Source organism: Xiphias gladius, chromosome 22 (genome assembly GCF_016859285.1).
Source record: "Xiphias gladius isolate SHS-SW01 ecotype Sanya breed wild chromosome 22, ASM1685928v1, whole genome shotgun sequence".
Taxonomy (NCBI): Eukaryota; Metazoa; Chordata; class Actinopteri; order Istiophoriformes; family Xiphiidae; genus Xiphias; species Xiphias gladius.
In genome coordinates, this window is record NC_053421.1 from 14,962,407 (window position 1) to 14,988,988 (window position 26,582).

A 26,582-nucleotide genomic window follows, 5' to 3' on the forward strand; every position below is an offset into this window, starting at 1 on the left:
GTAACCTATGGCAGGAGATGGACGGTGTTGATGTGCAGCCTCGTAGAAATAAAGGTCAGTTTGTGCTGCAAAGTTCTGGTCTGGTCAAAGCTGGACCTTAAGAGTGGACTTCAGTCCCAAGCCAGTGCCCTGCCCATGTCTGCATTTAGCCTTGTCCCAGAGAGACCGGAGCCTGCTCCATTGGTCAGTAAAGGCCACAAACTCTGTGAGAGGTGACGGTGGTCAGACTGAGGTCAGGCAAACTGTAGCCATCTGGGAGAGCACAGTCTCATGTGTGCCAGCATTGCCACATCACTACCTGCCATATATAAGGATGGACGGACCCATCTTTTCATTTTCGTCCCCTGGTATTTTCACGAGAAACCCTTGAGTTTACAGTATGCGTAATGGCCTTGTGCAGTCACGAAACAGCAGCACAATAAGAATAACAGTGCTTCCTTCTCATTTTTCCCTTTCTCCTTTCTCACTCTGTTAGGGAAACCTCCTGTTCCAACATTTACGAAGAGAAAACACAAGTAATTAAGGTGGAAGACCTCCCAACATGTGCATTGGCTTGTAACATGCTACTTGGTGGACTGGGCTTTCTTCTGCTCTTTTTATCCCCTTCTCCCTGAGGTGAAGGTGAATGATGAGTCAATAAAAGCAGATTATAGCACTCAGGTGGAAATCATTAAGTGGGAATGCAGGTAAGAATGAGATCACTTTCAATGTGTTTGGCTGTGTTGAGTTCAACTGAAAAGTGGATCAAGACAATTATATGGAAAATGTGAGTGGGCGTACATGAACATGCAGTGAACACACCACACGTGCAAAAATATGCACACACTCTCACATGCATTTTGCAAAGGGCACGGAGGAATAAAGACATTAATTAATTTGTTCCTGTTGCCTTGAGTTTATAAAAAATGCTTTGGAAGTTGTGATGGAAGACATATGGAGGTGATGGTTTAGATTAGAGAAAACTGAGTCAGGCCACACAGACTGAAGAAGCCTCTGTCGTTGGGAGCAGGCTCCACAGGAAGGCCTGCATGGACCCACAAGGCGTGACAGTCTCCAAGCAGATGCACAGCTAAGGCATGCGACAGGAACAAAATCACCAAAGTAGCTAATAAATCTGGACTTAATTTAGCAATGAGAGAAGAGTTAATATGCAGTGCAGGACTGTTAGAACTTAAAGTCATGTGTGCTGTCTTGGTGTGTGTGCGTTTTGTTATCTATAACATTGATAACTGCTATATGAGCTTTCACAGAGGATCCTACAACGTTAACAATAAAGAATGTCTGGACTATGTCCTTTCATGTTCTATGTTAATGACAATGTTAGGAACTTGCAAATAAACTACAGGCCAATTCATTCTGATTTGATTTCGTTCACGGATGTTTTATCTGGACTTCCTCTACACATCGTGTCTCAGGGGAACAGTGAGGAGATCAGGTTTCTAGCCTGCGACACTCTATACTGGCAGAGGCATTTGATACCAAGGCATACCAAGTTCCAATAAACACAAAACCTGTCCCACAGAGCTCAACGGCACTCATTGTCCCTCGATGGAAATGGGGAAATTGGATTGTTGTGTTTATTGATGTGTTTACACTAGACATTCAGTGAAAGTTTGTGTTTTTGTCAGTAATTCAGTTATTCTCCTGGAAGGCAGCAGTGCCATTTGTCGTTTAGCCTTGGGGAGTCAAGGATTTTGCAGCACAATCCTGCTGTTTAGCCTCATACACCCTTTTATTATTCCTGAGAGATTGAACATGTTCTGCAGAACACTTAAAGGGCAGGCTAATTACCTCCCAGTAAGTTTCTTCAATTACCTGTATGTTAACCAGCCATCAAGATACTATCTAATGCTGTCAGAGAGAAACAGTAGAGGAAAGTGAGGGTGGAATCTGCAGAATTCCAGATGACGGGAGAGTCATGACAGCAAGGCCAACGTGAGGACAGACAAATCTTTCATTAGTGCCTGCCTGTCTAATGAGTCATTCCTTAGCTACCAGGTGGGGTGACCCTCACTACACCCCCCAGTAAATGCCCCCTTTTTCTTCCCTCTGCTTTTTTCTAGCCAACTGCCCCCCTTTCACCTCCTCAGCAGGGTTTCCCCACACTTGCCACCACTGACACAGATACGTAGTGGAGCGGAGAGCAGCATAAAGGCATGTACTCATTCAGCAAACCAGACAAAAGCCTGACACAGATATAAACAAGCAGATCAACAATTGAAGTGGGTCTGATTGGGGTGTCACTGTGTGCTATGATAGAGTTATAAAGTTAGGCTAACTGCTGGCAGAGGTGAAGTTGGTTATTAGAGTTATTTCTATGAGTCTGCAGGTAACGGCTCATCTAATAATCTCTGTATATAAACCTTAGACTCTGAGTTGGATGGAGGTTGGGTCAAGGCCGCTCCCCATGTGTTACTTGGCAGCTGTTGCAGCCAAACAGCTTTTCTTACTGCAGTAAAGACCAGCCATGTGCATATAGAAGCAGGACCAGATGCTTAAAGGGCAAGATTTAAAATCTCAGTCCATGTATTCCCTTACTATCATGTGTGCACATATGCGGTTGTGCTATTTTAAAAAAATCGTTTTATCCATAAAAGACAGGTTCACAAAGCCAAGTGTTTTTCGCAATTAAGACCTTATGATCCTTAAAAATCAAAAATCTTTCATGTACAGCAATTAAATTAGAATTTTTAAAAGTTCTTGTCTTTATAAAGCAGACTTGGAAAATATTCTCAACAATGACCTCGATGACTCTCCCCTAACCTACTTCACTCCCCGCTTCCTCTCTCACTCCTCTTGGCTGTCTCTCTGCTTCTGACTTTCTCTGCTCCCCTCCTATTCTCAACAACCTGACACGTGGGGAAATGCACCAGTGCAAACTCTGTCCAATAAACACAGTTATGCTGAGACCACATCTATTTCAGACTCTGCTCTTGGAATAGGAAGCAGACCAATCTGGACCCACACACAGCTGTGACAGTACACCGTCGCTTTTCCATACTGGCTACTCTATGACCGTACTTAATGGAAAAGAGATGGAAAAGAGCTCTCCCATCTCACACAGTCTTTCTGTCAAAACACTGGGTTTGTGCTCAAATGGGACCCATTGCGGTCTCCCTCCAATTCCTTTTAAAACAATCTGTTTTACCAGTTCTGCCAGTGCAAAATGTGTTTCCGTCTGTCTCTTCAGTGAAGAAGAGGAGGACCTCTGGCATCGGTCTCAAAGTAGCTTTGGTAAGGACACAATCTACTTAACCTGACATCCAGTCTAATAAGAGCAGTGCCCTGTCATCAGTGTTGCTCTCAATTCATAATGACCCTGGGTAATTACTTCCACCAGTCAGATTGACATTTGAAAACACATTTGACAGGGAAGAGAGAAGAATCCGATCTTCAGAATTTACAAAGCATCACTGTCCATTAAAAACTCTCAACTCATTAAAAACTATCTCCAAACTTGGTGATTTTGAATTTTTCAATTAAATTGAATGAGTAGGTGTTCCTCTACGTCCTTACAAATCTTTATTACATCTTTAGGTTAAACATACCATCTAAATACCCATTAGTCAATGTCACAAAGCTGAAAACAGAGCTGTTTTTCTTAGCCAGTGAAAAACTGATCTTTTGGAGATACATGTTTTTCACATGACAGCAATTAAAAGGAGTGTATAAATACCTGACAAGAGATAAAATTTGTTGCACCAGGCATATGACCCAAATCTTACAAAGGGAACAAGTAGTACTGGCTGTATTTGAAAGCATATGGAAGCCTATTTATCTGGTTACTGAAGAAAATAAAACCTGGCCTAGAAACAGCAGAGGATTGTACAAGTATGGACAATCCTCACAAAGTTAGGTAGACAGAAACAACAGAAAGACAAAGCTCTCATTCTCTCACATGCTGTGTAATATCTCCAAACGCTAATCATTTCTTGGCTGTGAGAGGTTTATGCCATTATGATTGATCCAGATCCACAATCAGACTGGCACATACATTAACTACAGGACAATCATCAAACAGCTAGCGCATGACTTTGTTTTTACAATGTGTGTAATCGTTCCCTTTTGGATTGGGCCTTCAAAGTATTCACGGTGAAATGATTTCTAAGAGGACGTGCAATGAGCAAAGAATTTTATCAAAATGCTGTCCAGCTTTAATAGGTGTGGGTGGACATACAATGGGGCACAAGCGCTACTCCGTAGTGATTTGTGATCTTAAACATCAGTTACCACGACTGTCCTGGCCTTGCCTGACTGCCCTTTCATGTCAGATTGTTGCACCTTGGCACTGGCTTTGCTATGTGCCAAGCTGGGTGTGAAGTGGGACCTGACTGCTGACAGGTGGCAGAGCCTGGGGAAGGGCCAAGTCAGCACTGTTATTGACAACCAAAGAGGCAAGATACAATGGAATTTTATGTAAAGCACATTGTAATTAGAGAAGCATGATATGCGCTTATGGTACCGACTTAGATTTGACATGAAATGTAATTACAGTCCAAATCCAAATTGTTTAACATACATCAAATGCACTAAACATGACGTTTCTTATGTATCAGAGGAGACAGTTTAATCATGAATTGTTAATTATCTCTGTTGCTGAGGAGGTGTTTTGTTTGGACAGACACTTCTTTATTCTGGAGGTGTCATTGAAATGAATATAATCCATGCTTGGCACAGACAGTCAAAGGACTCAAAGATCTGTTTTGTCCTCTGGAGCCAACATGTTTGCCCAACTGGAACAAATTCACAATCAACATGACTGACTGCTTTCTCTTCAAAAATTTTACTTAACAATGCCAAATGACTGATGTGTTCACTGTTTTATTCCTCATGCAGTTTCACAACCCATGTTAGCGCTAGTAGGTAAGGATTCAATATTTGCTTTATTTGCTTGGCAAGCCAAATGAGTACAGTCAAAGACAGCCTATTGGCATAATAAAAGTTTTTATTTCTTTTTCTTGTTTTTTTTTTCTTGTGGGCCTAGATTAAACCTCTTTTTGCTGGCTGTCTTGTACAAACTGTTGGATATCAGACAAGCGCTGTTGCTCAACATGTACTCTTGGCATAAAACACGTGAACTGTTTAGCAGTTTGCTTCAGTTATTTGAGTCTACAATATAAAGCACTAATGCCATCAGATGCACATTTTAGTTACTACATCCCAGAACATGTGGCTGGTTTCTCTTCGTTGTACAGTGCTAAAGAAAAGCAGACCGATATCTCAGATATTCAAGCATGCCATCCCCCCTGCCACCTTGTTGGAGAGGGTCAGCTATCATTATTCTCCAGTGTCACTGGGCTTGACATATTTGGACTGGTGTAAATAAATGCGGTGATACAGTACCCTAGAACACTGTACCACATCGGGCCTGTCTCGGAGAGGAAAGGTAACTGCAGCTCAAATCCATCAAACTCTGACACACACACATACACAGAGCAGACATTAATCCATATTATGAAGAAAGGAGATAAAGAGTGACTCCACAAATTTGAGATAAAATGCATAATACCCCTTTGATAGATATGAGTGCCCTCTCTTGTTACCAAGGGGAAATCAACAAGAGATGGTCCAGTATTTTGCAGTAGGCTCCTTGTCTACATTTTCCACAACACACTGGGCCTCTTGCTCATCATTCATCTGTCACATAAGAGGGTATCTCCTGCTTTTTCCTAAAACTGCTGTTCAACTGTGAGGAGGAAACTTGGGCTGTTCTACTGTGTATAATCCTCTATGAGCTATTTTAACCATGACCTGCATTTTTGAGCTCAGTTTACAGTAATGTTGATTGTTGATTAAGAACAGTTTAAAGTAAATGTCTCTAAGAGCATGAATTTCCTAAATTCACTTAGTCACAGAATATTTAGGACATTCTGCAATTCTGCAATTAGTAAATCTAATTTCTCTTGTTTATAAAGGGAAAACTTGAACTGAAAAAGAACAGAAAAATCATCTGTTATGGCAGATCAAAGCTAAATTTAAAACAAGACATAGAGTTCTGTTGCTTTATTTTTTACTTTCTCAGTCTGACAACTTAACTAATGAGTTCCGAGAATGACTATTTTGAAAAATATGCATGCTCGGAAAATTAAACAAGGCCCATATCTTCAATACCAAACAAAGGGAAAAATGAGTGCCTCAATGAAAAGTGAGATGGAAGAAGATGTGCTTTACCAGCAACTGCTGCCCACTTTGAAGAGAGACATACCAGGCTTTCAGCAAACGTGCCCTAGCAATATAAATCACACTAAGAGATTTTTGAAAACCACCATTAGGAGCCAGTCATGCATCCCTGTAGGATGACAGTGTCAAGGTGGAGAGGGATTGGCTGGCACACCTAAAGCACCCTCAATTTCTGAGAGGATAAGAAGGCGTTCTGGCTCGCACTACAGAGGATCAGCCGTCTTTTGGCAAGAAAGAATTTAAAGTGTTCTCTTACCTTATTTAGCCAAAGCCAGCCATCATATCACAGAGCATGCAATGGAAAAAAAGGAGAGATACAGGAGGAGAGATAAGATTATGATCCAAGGCTATTATGATCCAAAACTATAAAAAACAATGTCAACAAAACATACCTTGAAGTAGTGAGAAGATATTTGTGGTATGAGGATGACAAGGATGTGTGCAGAGCCCAACACTCACATTATTTAGAGAGGAACCACACGGGGTGGATGGTGTGGATATATGGCACCACTGGTTACTCCAGTTAGTGGGAGAGTTATTAAAAAAATAATTCCACATTAATTTAAACTGCTACTAAGTGTATAAATCTGACACTGTCAAACATAACAAGACACAGAATGAGGTGATGATGGTTTAGCTTGGCCACTCTCTTATTTCCCAGCCAATGACGCATTAGATTTCAACACTAATAGCTAAAACAACCTTGCTCGCACTACTGACACAGTCTGATATACACCTTTTATTATGTTATTACTGTTTTTTGTCCAATGGCATCAAGTCTCCATGATCTTTCAACAAAATTGGACCATTATTTGTGTAAGTGTGTGTGTGTGTGTTTTCATGTGAAGACTGGGTGTTTGTGTGTCTACCGAGGTGATAGAGATAAGAGATTCCTGGCAGTCTTTGAAAGTACAAGTACTGACATATGGGCCTCTGAACTAAACACGTTACAGTAAATAAAATGAAAGAGACCTTGATGAAAACCTTAGCAGAGATCGTAAAATGTCTGAAATTTATTCTACCATTTTTTTTTTTAAGTACCAGCAACTTAGTGATACCTTAGTTAAAGTTCATGACTGATCGGTGCAGCGTGGGTGTGTTTGCCATCCTAACCCCTAGAGGTCCCTGTCTGGTATTTTTTTCCAAGCATTACTGTGCATGAGTTAACAGGTTTAAGTATTCCAACAAGACGGGAGAGGCCAGTGTAATAAAGCCGGAGAAAAAAAGAGAGAAGGACCTTGTTCTCTGCACAGCAGGGGGTATGCTTTACGCATGGCTGCATCCACATCTATGAAGATGTACAACTGAAAAGTAAAGCTCTGGCATAATTGTGGTCAATGAGTTGACACTGTGGTTCTGGTATTTTTTCTTCTTCCCCTCAAAAAAGTAAAGCCAAAAATATTGAGTTTCTAAAACTGGCTTATCACAGATTCAGTTGGCAGATATGCAATTTAAGAAACTGCAGTACATAAATGTTTTGTAGGCTGCATTTTGAATGTGTGTCTGACCTCTAATATTATTAGGTTAAACATAGTGTCTTACGTGCTACAATTTATGATAATTTCTAGTGAATTTTACTTTTGGAAACTTATTGTTACATATTTACGTTTTATAATAAAGCTTACCATGACAAGTGTTGAAGAACCAAAAAATAAATAACTTGGCTCAAAGAACAGACAAAAGCTGCTAAGTTTAGACTCTCTTACACGGTGCATGGTGACACATACCTTTTCAGTATGGTTTGCACGAGTCTATGAGCGTACCTGCAGGTTATAGCCCTAATGCCTTTCTAAACAGACAAATTTCATAGTTGGGAGAAAGGATTTATTATTTTTGCACCACTGGGCAAAAAAACAGAGACAGAGACTATGATGGATTGTAAATCTTAGAACTCACCTCATTTGTCTTTCATCTTGATTGGCCCATATAAATCAGCCAGATTTAAGAGCCAATTCTTGAAAATACTATTTATGACTTCACACACCGACCCCAAAAAATACAAAAATGTTGTTGTTCAGTTTTTTGGGGGTTTTTTTTGGGGGGGGGGGGCTTTCTGGGTCTGCATGAGACAAGATTTCAACAGGCAACAGCCCTGCACGATCGCACCATAACAAGTTCAGACACCTTAGCCTAACACTCTTGTGCCAGGCTCAGGACGTTTGATGTTCTCATATTAAGCAACTCCATTCCTCTGTTACTAACCCCCCTCCTACTTCCAGCCTGTCTTGACCCTGTGCCAGTTTCACCAAAATCTTTTCAAGCACACCTGGTAGTGGTTAGGCTCAATCACAGCACAAAGCTCCTGAGTGCTGCTGCAGAAGACAGGAAGAACTGGACAGAAAAGGTGCTCTTCTAACACGTCTACGCTGTATACTGTATTTCATAGTGGAGTTAGTTGTATCTAGGTTGATGCTCTTGACAGCCCATGCTTTCTTTAATATCTAATGTTTTATCCAGCTACTTTGTTTATGTGTATTGCAGTAGGACCAAAGATAACTGCAGTAAAGTTTGGAAAGCCTAAATGTCTCTATGTCTGAATGTGTCATCTACAAGTGGAATGCAGGTCAATCTTTTTTTTTATTTTCACAGGACCACTGTGAGAAATAATAGTTATGTAAATAGGTTTGACCCACATTCAGAGGGTAGTATTTTGTGACAACGTTGAACAGGCATTATTACATAGCAAGGTTCTCATAGAATTTTGCCACACCTGCTTAGGGTTTTTGAGGAGTTAAAGCACTTCACCATAGGTGGAGTCACAATGGGATTGTGTGTGCGTGTGTGTGCAGTATTGGGGTTACAGTTTAACGTACACCAGCAGCCCTATCAAAGGCACAATGAATGGTGTAATTTCACCCATTTAGATCAAATTCCACAGTTCAGGAGATTTAGAATGAGCATATTCCAGAAATCTCCTGTCAGCATGTAAGACTAGTATCAGCAGGTACAATAGATACTGGAATGAAAACAACTTTATGACCCCAGTTTTTTAATCTGTACTAATGTGTTCATGTTCTCTTTAAAAATTTCTTGCTGTTCTCAATGCTGCAGTGGGTGTCTGACTGGACTATGCTTGGCTCTGATCTGGTTCAGATAAATGTGGAACTTTGGAAATGTTGGACCAAGCCAGCTGGATTCTATAAAGGCCTCAAAGCGGCCTTTGCACTCTCTGTAAAAGCCACGGGATTTAACCAGCGGACAACGTAACCTCTATATATTCTAAATATTACATGATTAGAAAGAGGGGAGGTTAGATAAGCAGAGCAGAATATACCACACAATTACAGACTTACAAACACAAGCTGTGTTTGGACTAAGAACAATGGTGGCTTGTGAATGAATGCTATGATTTGCATACTATTGAAGTATGAAGAGGAAGAAAGAACATATTTTGCTCAATGACTAAAACAAATATTGAAACGTTCCTAATGGCATCCAGAGGGGGAGACAGACATGTTTGTTTACAGTGTCAGGATAATGGCTGTACTGTTTCATTTGGTCTCCTTCAAGTGGACTGTTGTTGATATGTTTGATCAGGGGGTGGGAGGATTGGATTTTTTTTTTTTTTTTCTATTGTTGCCTTTTTGAATTTTCTATGATTTGACAGAAGGGAGATGTGACAAATATACTAGAATATATTACTACTAGTTATATACTATAAATATCAGCCAGCATAAGTGGCGGACTAGCTAATTCTATAATTAAGCGTCACAAATATTTTTAACTTTTGAAATTTTCAGATGTCAGTGGCTGCCGTTGTTAAAGCTGTGATTTGTAAGATGGTGATTTTTTTAATTTGATGGAATTGTTGGTAGCCAGCAGTCATTGCTCTGGTGTTTGTGCCCACATCCAAGAAATCATTTGTGTTTAATCAGTGTCAGCATGCAGGGCTGCAGCATCTTTGTTTTGACTTCTGCAGCAAGCTCCTGGCTTTTCTTTTTCTGCCCCTTGTTGGTTATGTCAACTGTACGGTTTTTCTTCTATTTATTCAACACAAAGTGCTTTTGCAGATGGCAGTGTTGTAAAACTCATCGATTCCTGTGTATCAGAGAATGTTATTGAAAAATAGACAGTACAGTCTACAGCCATGCTAGCTGCTCTGTGAGGCTGTACTTTGGCATGGTGATGCTTACACCGAAATGTTTATGTCAGCATGTTAACATGATCACAATGACAATCTTAACATGCTGATGTTTAGAATGCATTATGGTTATCATGTTTACCTCACAGTGGTGCTACAAGAAAAGTCTTGTCATCACCAAAGTCAATAGGATTCATCCTCTGGGCACTGTAAACATTTGTACAAAATTTCATGACAAATGTCAGTCTCATGGTGGCGTTAGGGGAAAAGTTAGGGGATCACTTAAGTCAGTAAGATTCCTCATCTAGGAACCATGACTGTGTATAAAACTTTGTGGGAATCCATTTAATAGTTATTGAGACATTTCAATCTGGACCAAAGTTGTGGACCAACCCACATTGCCATCCCTAAAGTGACACTGTTAGCATTGATTAATTGCCCTTTTTGTACATGAATACATGAGAGAATTTTACTTTAAGATATGGTATGGAAAATAAACAATTAATACTAAACATCCATTGATTAACAACCAATTGTCATCTCAAGCCCTCATAAAAGTCAATACTCTTAACCACAAACCACCACAAAATCCGATGGACTTCCACTGGAACTGAAATATATTATGACTTTTAGTACAATGACAAAAAAGTCAGACATCGTCTCTGAATTATGACTTATTCTTTGCATGTAGACGGGGGGGAAAAAAACAAAAATATAAAAAATACAATTTGTGTATGACCAAAGGAAAAAATTCTCTTCTGGCTTTGAGCTGAAATTGTCACCAATATTAACATTTAACAACCTATTAGCATCTGGTACCAATCCAAATAAGCTCATCGCATAAATAAGAAAACAGCTAGTAATGTTTTCCAACTGGAGGAGCAGACCCATGTCACTGGCTTTTCTGCTTCAAAAAGTGACCTTTGACTCCCTGATATCAATAGCTCTTAAAGGCTGGCTGCCTCATCAAGAGCTAATTGTCTCCCTTAAGAAAATACACTATGTTTGAGGATCCACAGGGGGAGCCCGCCCTCTAAGCGCAGTGACACAGTAAATCATTTGTAACTGAACTGATTGATAGTCTACTACCCCAGCATTTCCTCAGGAGACATTTTACCAAATGTAAATCCATAGACTGTCACAATTATGGTTCTACAGTTTTACTTTTTCAATTTATAATCAGATAATAACCAGATAATCTAATATTGGCAAAATGTGTTCTGCAGCCACATGAGAGCATCATCATGTCAACCAGCTGCACTCTCAGGTTAAGAAACAATTCAGGTGTTAAGAATAGCTGTATTTACCAAGGTCGCAGGCTGGAGAAACTGGAGAAGGGTCAGGGGCATTCCTCAGACTGCTGGGTCAGAGTTAGAGAGACTTATTCTGGAAGACTAACTTGCATGTGTCTCCTCTTTCCATGTAGTCTGAATGCAATCAACAGGAATATTGCAGCCCATTAACCTTATTAGAACTTTATTTCAAAAATAGTGTGCTTTGAATACCCTACCGTATCTCCATGGTTAACTCTTGACCTGCATAATTTGGGTTATTTAACCCTTTCAGCCTAATGTTAACACAGCTACTTGAAGCCACAAAATGTCTCTATGTCTTAGACTTTTCCTGAAACAAGCATTTACATAAATATAAAGAAAACTGTCTCCCCTGCTGTCTATTTCAAAATGTGTATAATTGCAGCAGAGTGAACACTTTGTGTTTGCATTGCGGGAGAGCAAGTCTGTACTTAGCATGTTGTTTTTAGGTAGTCTTAATGTCTTCCATGTCTGGGCTCATTTGTCTCTGGGCTGACTGGGCCACATCAGTGGGGAGCGAGGAGGAGAAAAGTGAAGTCTGCATGTGTGTGATGTATGTGACAGCTGCAGGCCTGGTTCACAGGGCCACTGCGGCCCACTCTGTCACACCAGCCAACAAACCCGCAACTGTAATTAGCAGATTTATGGTGAAATTTTTGTTTTAACTGGTCTGTGTTTGCGCTTTAAGCTTGTCTATGTATTTAGCAAACATAAATAAGAATGTAAACATAAGCAGCATTTTCTGTGGCAAGTAGCAGAAAATCATTTGACAGTTGTGCATGCTATGGTACAGCACTATTTAGTTGTAAAAATCATATCACCGCTATTTGAGTAGAGAAAGACAGAAAATATAAAACTCTGAAGACATAAGCGGTAATGAGATGTGTTTGGGGTGGGGGTGACAGAGTAAGCTGGAAGTGCTCACTGGAGTTTGAGGTGATTCAGATCAGTCTGTTTGACAGTGAGGTCAGACTGAGTCTTCCACTGTTTATCCAAACTGCCAAGCAGAGAGCTGGCACAGTTGAATATCTGATCCCTGGACCTTAAACTTTTCATTTGTCTGCTTCTTTCTCCTCTGTTTACTGATACTGGGGGATAAATCTGCTAACCTTTCATTGAAAACATAGTTGCTGCCCTTTTGCAAAGGTGTAATGTAGATTGATTGTATTTTACACACACACATACATGTATCTGAAAGCAGAGGGTATTGTGTGCTTGAAAACCTCTATCCATCCATTTCTTTATATACCTGCACTTTTTGTTCAAGCTTGTAGTGGGTTGGAGCCTATCCCAGGATGCACTGGGTAAGAGGCAGGATAACACTTGACAGGTTGCTAGTAACATAAGCAGACACACACAGCTACAGCCACATTCACACCTGTGAGTACTTTAGAGTTTCCCATTCATCTGACCCATCTATCTACGTCAATAGGAGAGCCACACAAACACAGGGAGAACATCCAAACTCTACAGAGAGAGGCAATGGACAGACTTGGTTGGTATCAGAGCCGGGAAGTTTTTTGCTGTAAACCAAGAGAAAATAATTTAAGAAGTTACCAATTACCATTTTTTGTAAACATGATTTAAGTCAACATCCAAGTGGTAATAACAACTGGAAATCTTGTTTAATCTGAAAGCTATGATACTGTATATATGACTTAGAACAAAATAATACATGCATGACAAATATATGATGCCTCACAAAGTCTATTGTTCTGGAAAACTAATGTAATGCTGTTTAAATCACACGACTTTTTTACCTGCACCATATGACTAATTCTCCTTCCTATACAACCCTATCTCAACACTATATACTGTAGCAGTCTGTGGGTAGTACATTACACAGATGGAAATCATCATTTTGGATTGTTTGATTAGGTGAACTCTTGAGTATTTTTGTGAATATGGATGCAGCCTAACCATGGAGCTACAATGCCGCCTTCCAAAAACTCAAAAAGCCTACATACAGTCAATTTGTTCATCCTGTCACATTGATGTGAATTCCCAGTATGGAAACACACCAGAAAATTAGACAATGACAGGGAAAATAGGAAAATAATCATTAAAGCTATAAAGCTATATATTTATTTTACAAGCTTATACAAGCTTTTTTATATCTAAAAAAATATGAAAATGACAGCCTCATGTGTTCTTCAATGCATGAAACATACCAAATACGTCCACCCCAGCAATTTGTGACCAAAACAGTATGACAAACAAACAAAAAAATGGTTGAAAAAAAATACAAATTCATTACATCTAACTGACATGCTCAAAACCCCAAATAACAGAAATGAACTCCCAGGGAGGTAAGCAAACAGACATGTGAATACACTTTGTGTGAATACAGTTGTTGGATGCTGTGCTGGTTGCCAAACCGGGCCTTTGTACCACAGAGTTCTTTGGAACAGAGCTGCGGACACGTTTGTCACTCAAAGTGCTTGTTAGCAGTACATTGTTTGCTTTTCAAATTGTTACCTCTTGACAACAGATGATCAGTCACTTATATTGGCCTAATTCAAGTGAATAAAAGCGTTTAAGGGAAAACTAAATCTGACTTAAAGTAGCAATGCTGGGCGTGGAGTCTGAGTTTGTGTCCCATCATCTCCCCTCTGGACACCACTAACTGTTCCAAACAGCTGTGTTAGTTCATATGACTAAAGCAAGATAAAGGTCTCTTATAATACTGTGAGCCATGGGACATAATCATCTGATTCTGCTGACCCATATTTTTGTATTGTTGCATCGTTTTGTCCCAAAAGTGAAATGCAGGGGTGGGGGGTTTACTTTCCGTCTGTTTATTCATTCACATCCACATCTGTCCATCACAAACCAAACCTAAGACACCGCTGTATAGATTTTGAAGGGGAATTTCTCATCACTGCAGTGGTACGATTGCAGCTCAAGGTAAGGTGACATATTTGTGGACTGCAATGTTCCTACGGGACAACATGTTGACTTCTACCTTGTGTTTTTGGTGTTGTCAAGGTGATGACCTGATAATGGGGGTATACAAAACTGGAGTCATCACATGGAAAGGATCTTACCTTTGAAGTAACCAAATTACAGTCATAAAAAGGTAGCTACAAAGGGCAGTCCCATGTTGAATGCCAATTACCAGTGCATGTCAGCAAGAGGTCTGACAATCAGCACTTTAATATATGAGCTTTCAAAGCCACTGAACCATGCATCAGTGAGGTGTGTCCAAAACGCAGTTTTACATCAGTCACCAAACCTCCCAAATTATTTTATATGGCAAGAGGAAAGACATCATAAGTCAAGCATGTACAAGAAGCTTCAGTCAGAGATGAAAACTGAATAGGATGGTTTCTTAAATGTATGGCCTAAAATTTGAATTTCCAAACAAAAAATTGCATCAACTTCACAAAGAGGATATTTATGGCTGTACTGCCATTTGGAAATCACTTACTGTAGGCTTATGTCCAAAGTTAACACATTTTTCATCCTTTCCCTGCATGCAGACCAGCATGGTGGATCTCATGCCAGGCATTAGGTGTGATGTGAGCTCTTCATAGTAGTGTAACCACCAAGAAACATGAGTTTTTTCAGGACCAGGTGTATCTTTTGATGCATTGTTCATTGCTATGTTAAGAGATGGCAAAGGCCCCATACACACAGCTAAACAAATTCAAGAGCAGTTTCACCAACACCAGGGTGAATTCCAACACCTTCACAGTCAAATCTCTTCATACACACGGCTCACTACTTGTATTACAGAATTCCTTGGAGAACTGAAGCTATTAGAAAGGCTGAAAATGGCTCCAGTCCTTCTTAGGTAATTGATATTAGAAGGGGTTTTTTTGCTCTCTCCCTGTAGTATCAATGTAAAAAAAAAAATCATAACACTCCAGTGTAGAGAGAAAACACATTTTCCTCCCCTTTCGTATTGAATAGCACACAAACACCATCTGGACAGTCAAATAATAAGAACAAATAAGTGGAATAAAATCAGATGTTCTTACAAAAGTTGGGAAGGGTTAAAGCAATCAAAGACGTACAGATTACTTACACACAGCTGCCATATGTAGACATTATACAAAATTAAATACAGGTCTCAACTGCTTTTCCCTGCTCTCTTCTTTTTCTGAGCTTTACTGAGCATGACCGAAATTCCTCTGACATCCTGTAAAGCCATCAACCTGATTTCCCCTCACGTCACAATTTAATGGGTGGTGGAATACTGTAGCATAACCCACCCAGGCCGAGAGAAAACACTACCATACTAAGGGCCTGGATAGCAGTGTAAGCAACTTTGGGCAACACCTTGGCAAAGGTATGAGTGGAGACGGATGCTCTATTGCATAATACTGAAAATGACAGAAAAGTGACATTTCTCACTGAAAGTGGTAAATGATGTAGAGGTCCTATATTATAGAGCAATGGACTTGAAGATTTAATAAGCAAATATTCCATGACATCACACCTCCTCCATTTGTATAAAGTTTAAATATCTTAAACCTGAGATGTCCACCTCTCAATGACCTATTATTGGTTAAACTACTCACTAAGCATAGCACATGTTACTAAACTAATCAGTGCTGATACAGCTAGGGCATGTTGTATGTATGTGAGAGGAAAGTGAGACCTCTCTACACCCAGAATATATGTGGGCTAGATCAAAAAATAAATTAGCACCATAGCAAACACTCTTAATGAGTCACCAGCTGAGCAGTTAAAACAGAGGGGGCTACACTAAATATAAACCAAAGCCCATGTAAAACCAAGAGATAAAAATACAGTATATTGCATTAAACATACAGTATGTCGAACGTGGCATGAGGTGAAGTTATAAGCAAAAATTTCCCCTGCTGATACTCAGCTTTTCTCTAAAAGGCAAACATATGACAAAGGCCCACTGTTAATTTTCAGGTCACTCTTTCATTACAACCCTCTATCTAATTTAGAGTATCTGTGAAGTATATCCACAGAATATCTACTGTATTATGAACACAGCTGATGTGATATTTCAGTCACACAAGCAGATCAAGTGACACAGTCTGCTTGGTCTGGTGATGATAAGAATAATAGTCCCATTTAATTTCTTGCATCTTCAAAATATCCTCCAGGAAAAAGGGAAACCTGCTGCATTAAAGGTCAGTGCTACAAATAGTAAACTTGACTCTAAAAACACTTGTTGCTCTACCCATGTGGACTATGGGGAGAGGAGAAGGTGTATTGGGTATTCCAGTATGTATGATTTTATGTCTTGTCCCCAAAGGAAGCCGTATCTCTTTACAGATGTGTGCCTGTATTCACTTTTCATGACATGAAAAGATATTTAATCTCTTACATTTATGGTAAGACAATATATAATATATAATAATAAAAGATAAATAAGATTAACGCAATACCACCATAAAATATTCAGGGATGTAGTGCCTGGGGTAGAAACTGATACCAGTCACTTGCGAGTTACACATGGAACACAGTGTATTATTCAGTGTACGTTGGCTTACTTAATTACACAGTGTACTTTGATTTGGTTCCAAATGGGATGCATGGCCAGCTAGGTTTAAAATAATTAAATTGTATAATAATGATAATAATAATATTAATAATAATAATCAAATAAACTCTTGCATCAAAGGAAACAGTAGATATGATGAGAAACTGTCCCTGCCTGAATGCCTTATGAAAGTTCCATTATACCAGAACCTCCTGTTTGCCAAGTCAGGAAATGGCCATGCTGTTTTGATGAGACAAACATCCATAGAAATTCCGCATTTCTGCAGGGTGCTAATTTGTCATGCCCCACCACAACATATAGAATGTATAAGAGTCCATCCAATCTCCTGCTGGCTCTTGGGGGTCATTATGAAGGGGTAAAAAAAAAAAAAAAAATCACAGCAATATAGACAGACAGAATGAGATGGATTCCTGCATTAAGTGGATGAGGCCCTCCTCACTACAGGACTTGGGTTACACTACAGCTTACTACACATACGGAGCTCTTTGTCCGACATTCCCTCAGCTTTTTCATGACAAAAAAAAACAAAAACCCTTGCTGTGTCAGCTGAAAGCAACGTCCAACCTTGGACGATGTCATTGGAACCATGTAGCTCTCAGTGTCAGAGAGTGCTCATCATGTCCCCCCATCTGAAACATTTCTGTGGTCTTGTTAAAAAAAATCCCCCGTAAACTGCAACACTGACCAGTGTTCCTTCGGAACAGCCATAAAACCAGACAACAGTAAAGACAGTTCTATCACTACTTTGCAACTATAGTCCTATTTTCTACTGCTTACTTCAACTCATCTTCATTCTGTTGCAGCATAATGTCTCCATCCTTCCTTAGTAATAGTAAGCATGGGATGTCTAGCTGACACTGGACTCCTTGCTCCTGGGTTTCTGTGGACGAGACACTTTCCAAAGATAACATGGGCCAAAGATTTCCACTCACGGGCAGGCTGAGGCCCTGCTGAGGCAGCCTGCCTGATGGGGAACAGACCAAAAAGAGCTGGCTCAAGACATCTCTTCAGATCCATAGCACTGTACTATGTGATATGCCTTCAAGGTCTACAGTTAGTTGAAATAGATGAGAGAAGCAGGGACCAACAGTGGTAGAAGAGTGCATTCCTTAAATGCACCAGAACCAGACATAGGATGCTCAGCTGACTTGAAAACATGGTTTCTAATGTGAAGAATAATAAGGATGTCATCAAACACAAAAAGGAAAACAAAGCAATTGCATTTCCTCATGTTACTATAACTCTACACTAACAGCTGCTGTTCCCCATTAGCTCCCTGTTTAATGTAAACGAACAAATCTGTGATATATTGTCCCTTTTCTATTATTCAGAGGTAAATTGAGATTTCCAGGAAAGGCTTGTCTCTCTGGCCTGGAAAGCCCGGCCTGGCGGTGTGCACAGTCATACACCACATGACGTCTTAGCAGGAGAACATTCCTCCATGTCTTTTTCTCTCCCTCTAAAACCATCTTTCTCGATTTAGAAACGGGGGGCACGAAAAGTGGTTTAGCCCAAAAATATGGGGCAGCAGATTAATGCAAAATTAAGCTATAAAAAACCTGACATATGTGAAATGTCCCAGACTGGAAATGAAAAATCATTTCTCCTATTCAGGAACTTTCCACAGGAAGAAATACATAAGACTGAATTCCACTTAACCTCTTTTTTCTGTGTGCCAATGAAAAAAAAGAAAGAAAAAAAAAGAGAAAAAATGGCTAAAAGTTTTACCATTGCCAAACATTACCATCACCTAACAGAATCTCTCTGAAGGGAGCAGGTATCTACAGTATGTCTAAAAGGTAATGTCTTAGAAGGAAGTCAGTGCAACTTATGCCACACAGTCTCTTTAAAATATTTTCTTTCCTACTATGCCCTACTAAATACCACATAGGAAGGCAGACGACTGAAATGATGTTTTGTCTTTAGTATTCACTGTTGCTTACAGGAGCTGGGATTGTGTCTCTTCTCCATAAATCACTTCATGGTGACAGGAGGTGGTCCTCTAGTCAGTCAGCCCACCGCCGCTGGCTGACCTCAGGGGTGACAGCTTCCTTCAAGCGTCAACCCAAACACAAAAGGTCGCAGCCAGCTCCCATAGCCGAAGCTACATAGGTCACACAGGCCTGTAGCAAACCAGCCCTTTCATCCTATAGCATTTACAGGATCAGCATCCTAGAACACAGGCATCAAAGGCAGAGAGAACGGCAGAGAGAGTATATGTGTCTCAGAGAGAGAGATACTGAGACAGAAATGACCTCTATGACCCTTAATATGTGTGCAACTCATGTGTAGGAGGGTGTGGGATAATCCTGGTGAGCTGTGTAGTGGGGTTCTCCAGGTGGCCCAGAGGGTTAGACAGGGTTAACCCCAGTTGACCCTGGCTCTCTGCTGTCAGAAGTAGGAGATCTACCCTTAGTGTGTCAAGGAAACCAGAACAATGTGGCGTGTCCATCATGTAAGACAGGCCCTGAACAGAGCCTTTTATGTGTATTTTCCTTATGCAAATGTGCATCATCATTGACTTTGTTTTGAAACCAAATGGCCAGGCATCAAGAACACTGTTTCTATATCTAATGAAAACTGTGTGTAAATTACACCCATTTATACATATTGTCTAGGTATTAAATGTTGTCATTGCAACATGTAATCATGCCTGAACATTTTTGTTTTAATGTAGCTCCTATTATTCTATGCGAGGTTTGACATACCAGTTGTATTTGTTCCAGTAAAGTGAAATGATAGTGTCTGTCTCAGGACAAGCCTCAGTAAAAGTACATGACTGGGTGTCAGGCTGGCCTTAAACACTTCTTCTAAATGCTGAGAAACAAAGGTCTCAGGTGGCAGCATATGGCAGGGATGGGGGTCTCCTTTAGAGTCATTTTAGATAGTCAGGGAGTTTCTGCAGTCCGCAACAGCTGACTGTTGGTCGGTGCAGGTCACAAGACACAGGTCTAATTTTACTGATCAGTGCGAAGCAGGGAAAAATTCTTGAGACTATGTAAATTCATTGTTGTGTTCAGGCATCCAGATGAGGACTAAAAATAGGTTTTGACATTGAATTATGGTGGATGTTGTCTGGGAAAGCTTCCTGAAATAGAAACTGTTACATTTCTTCCAGGATGGATGACAAAACAGGAGATTATGTACAAATACTGGCAGACAGTATCCTGCAGCTGTGGGCAAAATAAAAGTAACTGGATTGTAACTCTTTGCTTCTGAACTATATTGTATACTCTTCCTCAATAGGGACTAAACATTAGCTCAAAAATTACACCCACAAAGCATGAAATCTTGTACTGGCAGTCAAATCCCTTATAATGGATAGAACGTGCAGGCGTATGTTGATGTTTGTCTGTTGATGTTTTGTTCCGCACTTCATCTTAGGGCTCCAAATGTGACCACTTGCAGTAAATGTGGGATTGGGAGTAAAAAGCTGCCTAGCACCATAAACATTTTCATTAGTCACTCGTGTGTCTGGAATCCAGCTACTCTGATCAAAATTTGATGAATGTGTTTGTGTATTCAACTGGCCTCCCGCCTGTGATGTAGTCTCATAGGGACAAAGCATAGCAGACAGTAGTTGTCAGAAAGGGGGTGTTTGCACAGACTAGCATGTTTAGACTTTTGGTGCTGATGAGTCCAAGAAAGCTTTGTACTCACTAGTAAATTTTGGGCTAGACAGAGCACATCACCCACTGTAAATAGTAAGGATAGTACTAACCACAGTTTTGTGTGGAACTATGGTTTTTGGTGCAACCACATTTTTGGCTGGTTTAATTTCAATAAATGTAAAAGTAGGTCTGAAACTAAATCCATTGCTGTTTAACTGTTGCAATGTCAACTGTCGTGCAACAGGTTAAACACCCTTTTTCATCCCCCTATACCTGCTGAACAAAAGCAATTCACTTCCTGGGCAAAAACTATACCTCGCGGTCGGATTTTTGAAGAGCATGAAAACACAGATGAACAGAAGGAATCATACTCTATTCCAACACAGCTGCTCCTCTTGCCTGCCACAGTAGACTGTGCTCAGCTGCAGGAGTGGAAATTTAGGAGTCTGGGGCTAATATGTGGTTGATGACGACACATAACATTGAAAAAATGTGCACTTATTGCATTCTTTGCATGAAGTACCCAACTAAATGAAAATGACTGTATTCATGAAGTTCACCAAAAATACTTACCATCTTTGCCACTTAAGGTCACCAGTGGTCGATGGCATAAAGTCTGCCAATGGATTTGGCATTTCCTGCCTCTCTTGAGACTAAAGTGAACCTATGCTACAAACCTTTTTTGTATGAGAACGTGTATTGCACTTTTCTGTTTACAAATCAAGAGTATTGATTACGTTTTAATTAATCTAAAAAGTTCAATGCCAACCATACCATACTGGCTCTATGAATACCGGTAATAACCCACTCATCATATTTTCTTTTTTATTTCACTCGCCCAGGCTCCAGGTTTTCTGCTTTATAGTAACTCATTAGTCTTTGTGCGTTAGCCTTAAATCTTGTTACTTGCCCATCTTAAGGATTGAGTGTCAGAGCTCTTTTAAAGCTTACAAACCACTAGTTCATATTCAATTTGACTTGTCCATGTAGTTGCATTTGTAACTGCAATTTAGTGCAGGGGTTGAAACATTAACACCTGTAAAATAGGATGCCACTTTTGTAAAAAACTACCTTTGAGTAATATTTGAGGGCACTGTGTTACAAAGCTGTTGATTGAGGCTGTGGTTTATGGAATGCATTACATTTTAAGGTAGTGCGTTTGCTTCCCAACCCCCACCTCTGAAAATAAAAACAAAAAAGATAAGAAAGATGACATAATGCAAAAGGGGATAATGCAATCCATTTTATTGAACAGACGTTTGTATTTAGAATGTGTCTGGGAACAGCAAATTCTGAATGAAACCCTTCACGGCCTCCCTTAGCTTTGTGTTGAACCTCACTGATACAAAAGGCATTCATCATAGCACAAGCGGAGAACAAGCAGGCAGAGCAGCCACTGATGTCATTGAATTCTGAGGTCCAGACACTAGGAGAGATTCAAACATTTTTCCCATTTCCAAACACAGAGATTAAAGGCTTATGTTAAGGCTTTTATCTAATAAACAAGAGGTCTAGGCAAAACATTTTAGCGTTTTGTGTGTTCAATGATCCTTAAGTGACCACTGAGTAAACCACCATACAACACATATGAATAGATCTGAATGGATCACAACAAAGTTCTGACATATTCAATGAAAGATGAGACTTAACTTTACACAGCTTTAACCACAACAATGATGTAAACATGGCTCGCTTTCATCACAACTTCATGAAACATCACTTATGGTTTATACCAATAGAGATTTTCACTCCTCTTTATAACCCAGACTAAGCAAAAGCAGACAATGTTTCTTTTACTGTCAACACGGAGAAAAAATGGGTAAGCTGTTTGTTGTAATGTATTAGTACGGAATTTTTTTTTTCCACAAAATTTGACAATGTATTGTTGAATTTAAGGACATTCTCGACTTGCAAATTCCCTCAGTTGAATCGGTGCAATTAGCTCCTATGATGCACATGTTCATAAGCTTTGCAGTACCTTGCATTTGTAATACACTTCACTACCATGTGCAACATGCATTTTAGGCAGAAACTCTGAATCCTCTTTTAACCTGCAGTTCAGACATCTCTGTCCCAACTGCCCAACATGCCTGAACCGATTAAGTAGGCTCCTGGCTGAAATGCACACAAGTCATTGGGGCCTGTTCTCTTTTTTCTCCATCTATGGCTCTTTTCTTCTTCTTTAAGGAATGTAACAAAGGTTGTCCAATCTTCTCCTGCTAAGGCCACTCTGAGTGGTCCCCTTCAGAGCCACGGGTGGGCTTGCAAGAGGAGATTCTCCTGGTGCTTGAGCTCTTTATTTCAACTGGGCTCTCCAGTCACCCAACAACGTCTGGAATGGAGGTGAGGGGATCAAGTATTTCAGCTTCAGTTGCGGGCTTAACCAAAAGCAAAGTGAGAACACTGCAGTTACTTCTGTCATTTTGAATGCTTAAAATAGTGCGGTTAAATCGCCACACTATAGACAATGTCCTCCTCTGAGATTCTTTAGTCTAATAACAGTAAACCTACCTTTTTTACATTTTGCAGAACTCCTGAATCCCTCCCTCACCTCAACACTCAGTATAAACTAAATAGAAAATGACTTGTTGTGAGGTTAATAGTGAACAGGATATCATGTTTCATTAAAGGCCCTACAAAATAAATATTACTTATCCCAATTCTGGCCTGCACTTGAGCTTACATCAGCTCTAAAAATAACAACTGTAGTTGTTCCTTGGCCTTGAACATGTTTGAAGTTGATAAAGAGAAGCAGATACCTGATGGCCTAGCTAATATTTACAATGGATTACAATATGGTGTACAATATCCCTAATCATTCCACAGCCGTGTTTCATGTCTCCCCTCTGGGTTGTTACAACGTTGTGAACCAGAACACGAGTGGACGGCCCTCAAATCATTAACACATCGCCACAAAATGCCACATACTTTCTACTTTTGCCAAATGGCTCACAATGAATATGCCTGAAGTTTCTGTTGGCTTGCAGCCAGTTACCACAATACAATGTGAAACATGGGAAGCCACAGGTGTTCTAGAGCTACAGCACTGTAATGAGTCAGAGAGAGATTAAAAAAAAGGACTGTTAATTTGTCTTACACCATTAAATGAAATGGCTACTGTTATCTGCAAGGCTCCTCTGACTGCATCATTGTATGTGCCCAGGGCATGAGAAACTGACAAGTCAGAGGAGGGAAGATGCAAAGGCAGAATGTGGTGGAAGACATGGGGATACCACTATTCGTTAGTCATCTATTTTGTTAAAAAATTAAATAAAATAAATAATAATAAAATTATACACACACACACACACACACACACACACACACACACACACACACACACACACACACACACACACACACACACACACACACAGACACACACACACACACACATTTATTCATAAATAAAGAGAGAGATATGTCTCTCTCTTTTTTAATTAAGAGGAGAGAGACAAAGCAAGGACAGCATGACAGCTACATACTATGGCTAAGGTTTTTTGGATGTGGAAGATGAGAGATTCAGATGAGTTGCGCAGAAATTTAATAATATGTAACACTCAAATATTCCACCAACTGTGTCAGGGTTTTCAACACCCAAACAATATCAAGCAATGTCTCTCCACCAGTTTCATGAGTTCAAGTTCCTTTACTGTGCAAAAATGGAGCTGTGCAAAAATCTCTGTCACATCGCTCCCAAACTCAAACCTAAACAGGTCATGTCCATCTTTATTTTTCCAGCTGATGTCACCTTAAAGACTAAATCAATCTCCGCACATGAATGTGACAAAAATCCAATAAATCCACCTTCAAAGCAAAACACCAATGGTAAATGATTCAAAGCTAGCCAGCTGTGGCAACACTACTTGATCCAAGGTGAGAAGAAAAAATAACAACGCTGTTTCATAGAACGATGGATGAGTGACAGTTACTGTAACGACAAACAGAGAAAATATGAAGTTTTTTGGTTCTCTTAAGCATTTCTCATTTTCTCCTGATAGATGCAGAGAGGGAAAGAGACGTTTCCTTAAAAAGACATCGACATCAAAGCTAAAGGAAAGAAAAGGAGCCAGCATGATATGTGAGGGAGGATGTGAGATGGAATTCCATGGCACACTAGGATTTGGCCGAAGGCCAGTGGGGTACTGAGTTAAAGGTCAGGGTTTTTTCTAGTTAATACTGACACTCAAAGTCTTCCTGCCCATATAGTATAACCATAACCACAAAATAAAAACTCAAATATGACAAAGACAATGAATTAAGCAGTCTGAAAAGTTTCAGAGGCAATTGGCAAATAGAGACATAATGTATAGAAACACATTTAGTAGAGCATGAAAGGCATAAAAACACAGAAAACATTTACCAGAGTAGCAGATGAACTGTGACAGTAAGCCAGGAAACTAAATTAATTAAATCCAAGAGGAAAACAATATTTGCTCGAAATTCAAAATCAAATAAAATCTAACAACTCAGTTAGAGCTGAAATGATTATTTGATTAATCAGTTATTCGACTGAAAGAAAAATAATCTGCACCTATTTTGATCATTTATTTTATATGACTGACATTTTACAAGCCAGATCTCTCAGTATATTCTGTAAAATCATTCAGATAAATGCAACAACTTCATGCATTTCTTTTTCCATCTGCTCTTCCTCCTTTTAGGATACAGAGAGAGGGCAAACACTGGCTGTGCAGAGGCATCTCAAACCTCAGCTGTAAACCATCACAGACCCTTGTGTAAATATACAATAAACAATGCTCTGCAGACATCAAATAAATGTTGGTTTGAGCAAAAGCAAACTCAGATTCCTTCCAAATTTTCTTTCCTGCGAGCATTCAGCTGTTTAAAGTCTGTGGCTACTTCGGTTACACACCTGTCCACTGCAGCAACAGACTGCTCCGGTCTCACAGCAGTGGTAAACCCCAGAGTGGTCTGGTTCACATGGAATCCACTCTTAGCTGTCAAACTTATACTGTGTGTCACAATGTGCCACTTTGAAAAACTATATTTTGTTATGAGCTGACTATGAAGTGTAAGTTATACCAATTTTGAAGTAGTAAACTGATTTTCTGACCGGAGTTTTTTTCCGACACAATAAAAGGTATCATTATTTACAGCACTGAAACTCAATAATGGGGCTTTAATTAGTTCCGTTTTCTATTTGTGCACGAGAAAACAGATTTGTCCCCCTGGTCAGGCTGCACGCTCACTCCTCTCTCTCTGTCCTATAAACATACAGGAGAAAAAAATAGTCCCCTCTTGGGTGAAAATGTAGACAGCTCTCCTCTTTTTGGACGGTTGAGGAGACGCGCTGAGGGGCCTTACAACTGGAACCAGATGGCCTCTGAATATGTGCAGGCCTTTGCATGAGTGCGTGCATGTGAATGTGAGCATGTAAGTGTGTATACAAATTAATGTTAGTAATTTGTCTACAGCCTTGTACATTATGTGAGGCAATCTGCAAAAGAGCAAACAATTAGCCGTAATCCTACCAAACAATGGAAAATGTGGGGCAACATTGTCCTGTACTGTTGCCTATAAATGAAGCATTAATCTAAGCTATTTTGATCTTTCTTTGCATGGGGTTGTTGGGTTCATGCCCAAACATTAAGTATCTCTTAAAAACACAGTGAGCCAAAGTGTGAGTTGAGTGATACTATCAAACCTTCCACTGATCTACTTTTGCTATCATTTGTAATTTGAAAAGCAAGACGTATTCTGCTCTTTCCTCTAACCGACATGTTTGCTGCGTCAGATTTCTCCTCTTTGGCAAAGTGTTGTTTAGGTTGGCCTCCTGGGGTGGCTCTAAGTCCATGATCCCATTCTGGGGTCTCTTTGAGGGAAGTCAAAGAGATGAGAGACCAGGCCATTTGAGCTTCCTCTGTATCTCACAGGTGCCACGTGAT

At 39.9% G+C, this 26,582-nt stretch overlaps 1 protein-coding gene and 1 long non-coding RNA gene across 5 annotated transcripts in view; one reads left to right on the top strand and one right to left on the bottom strand.

Annotated features, from left to right (window-relative positions):
* fhod3b (formin homology 2 domain containing 3b) overlaps positions 1–26,582 on the bottom strand; it is an 86,791-nt gene that overhangs the window by 42,445 nt on the left and 17,764 nt on the right. The gene's annotated exons all lie outside the window — the stretch shown is intronic.
* Positions 8,470–25,422, top strand: LOC120783653. The gene is made up of 4 exons (XR_005706364.1): positions 8,470–8,524; positions 22,861–23,016; positions 24,675–24,829; positions 25,338–25,422. It is a non-coding gene; the product is annotated as an uncharacterized LOC120783653 (long non-coding RNA).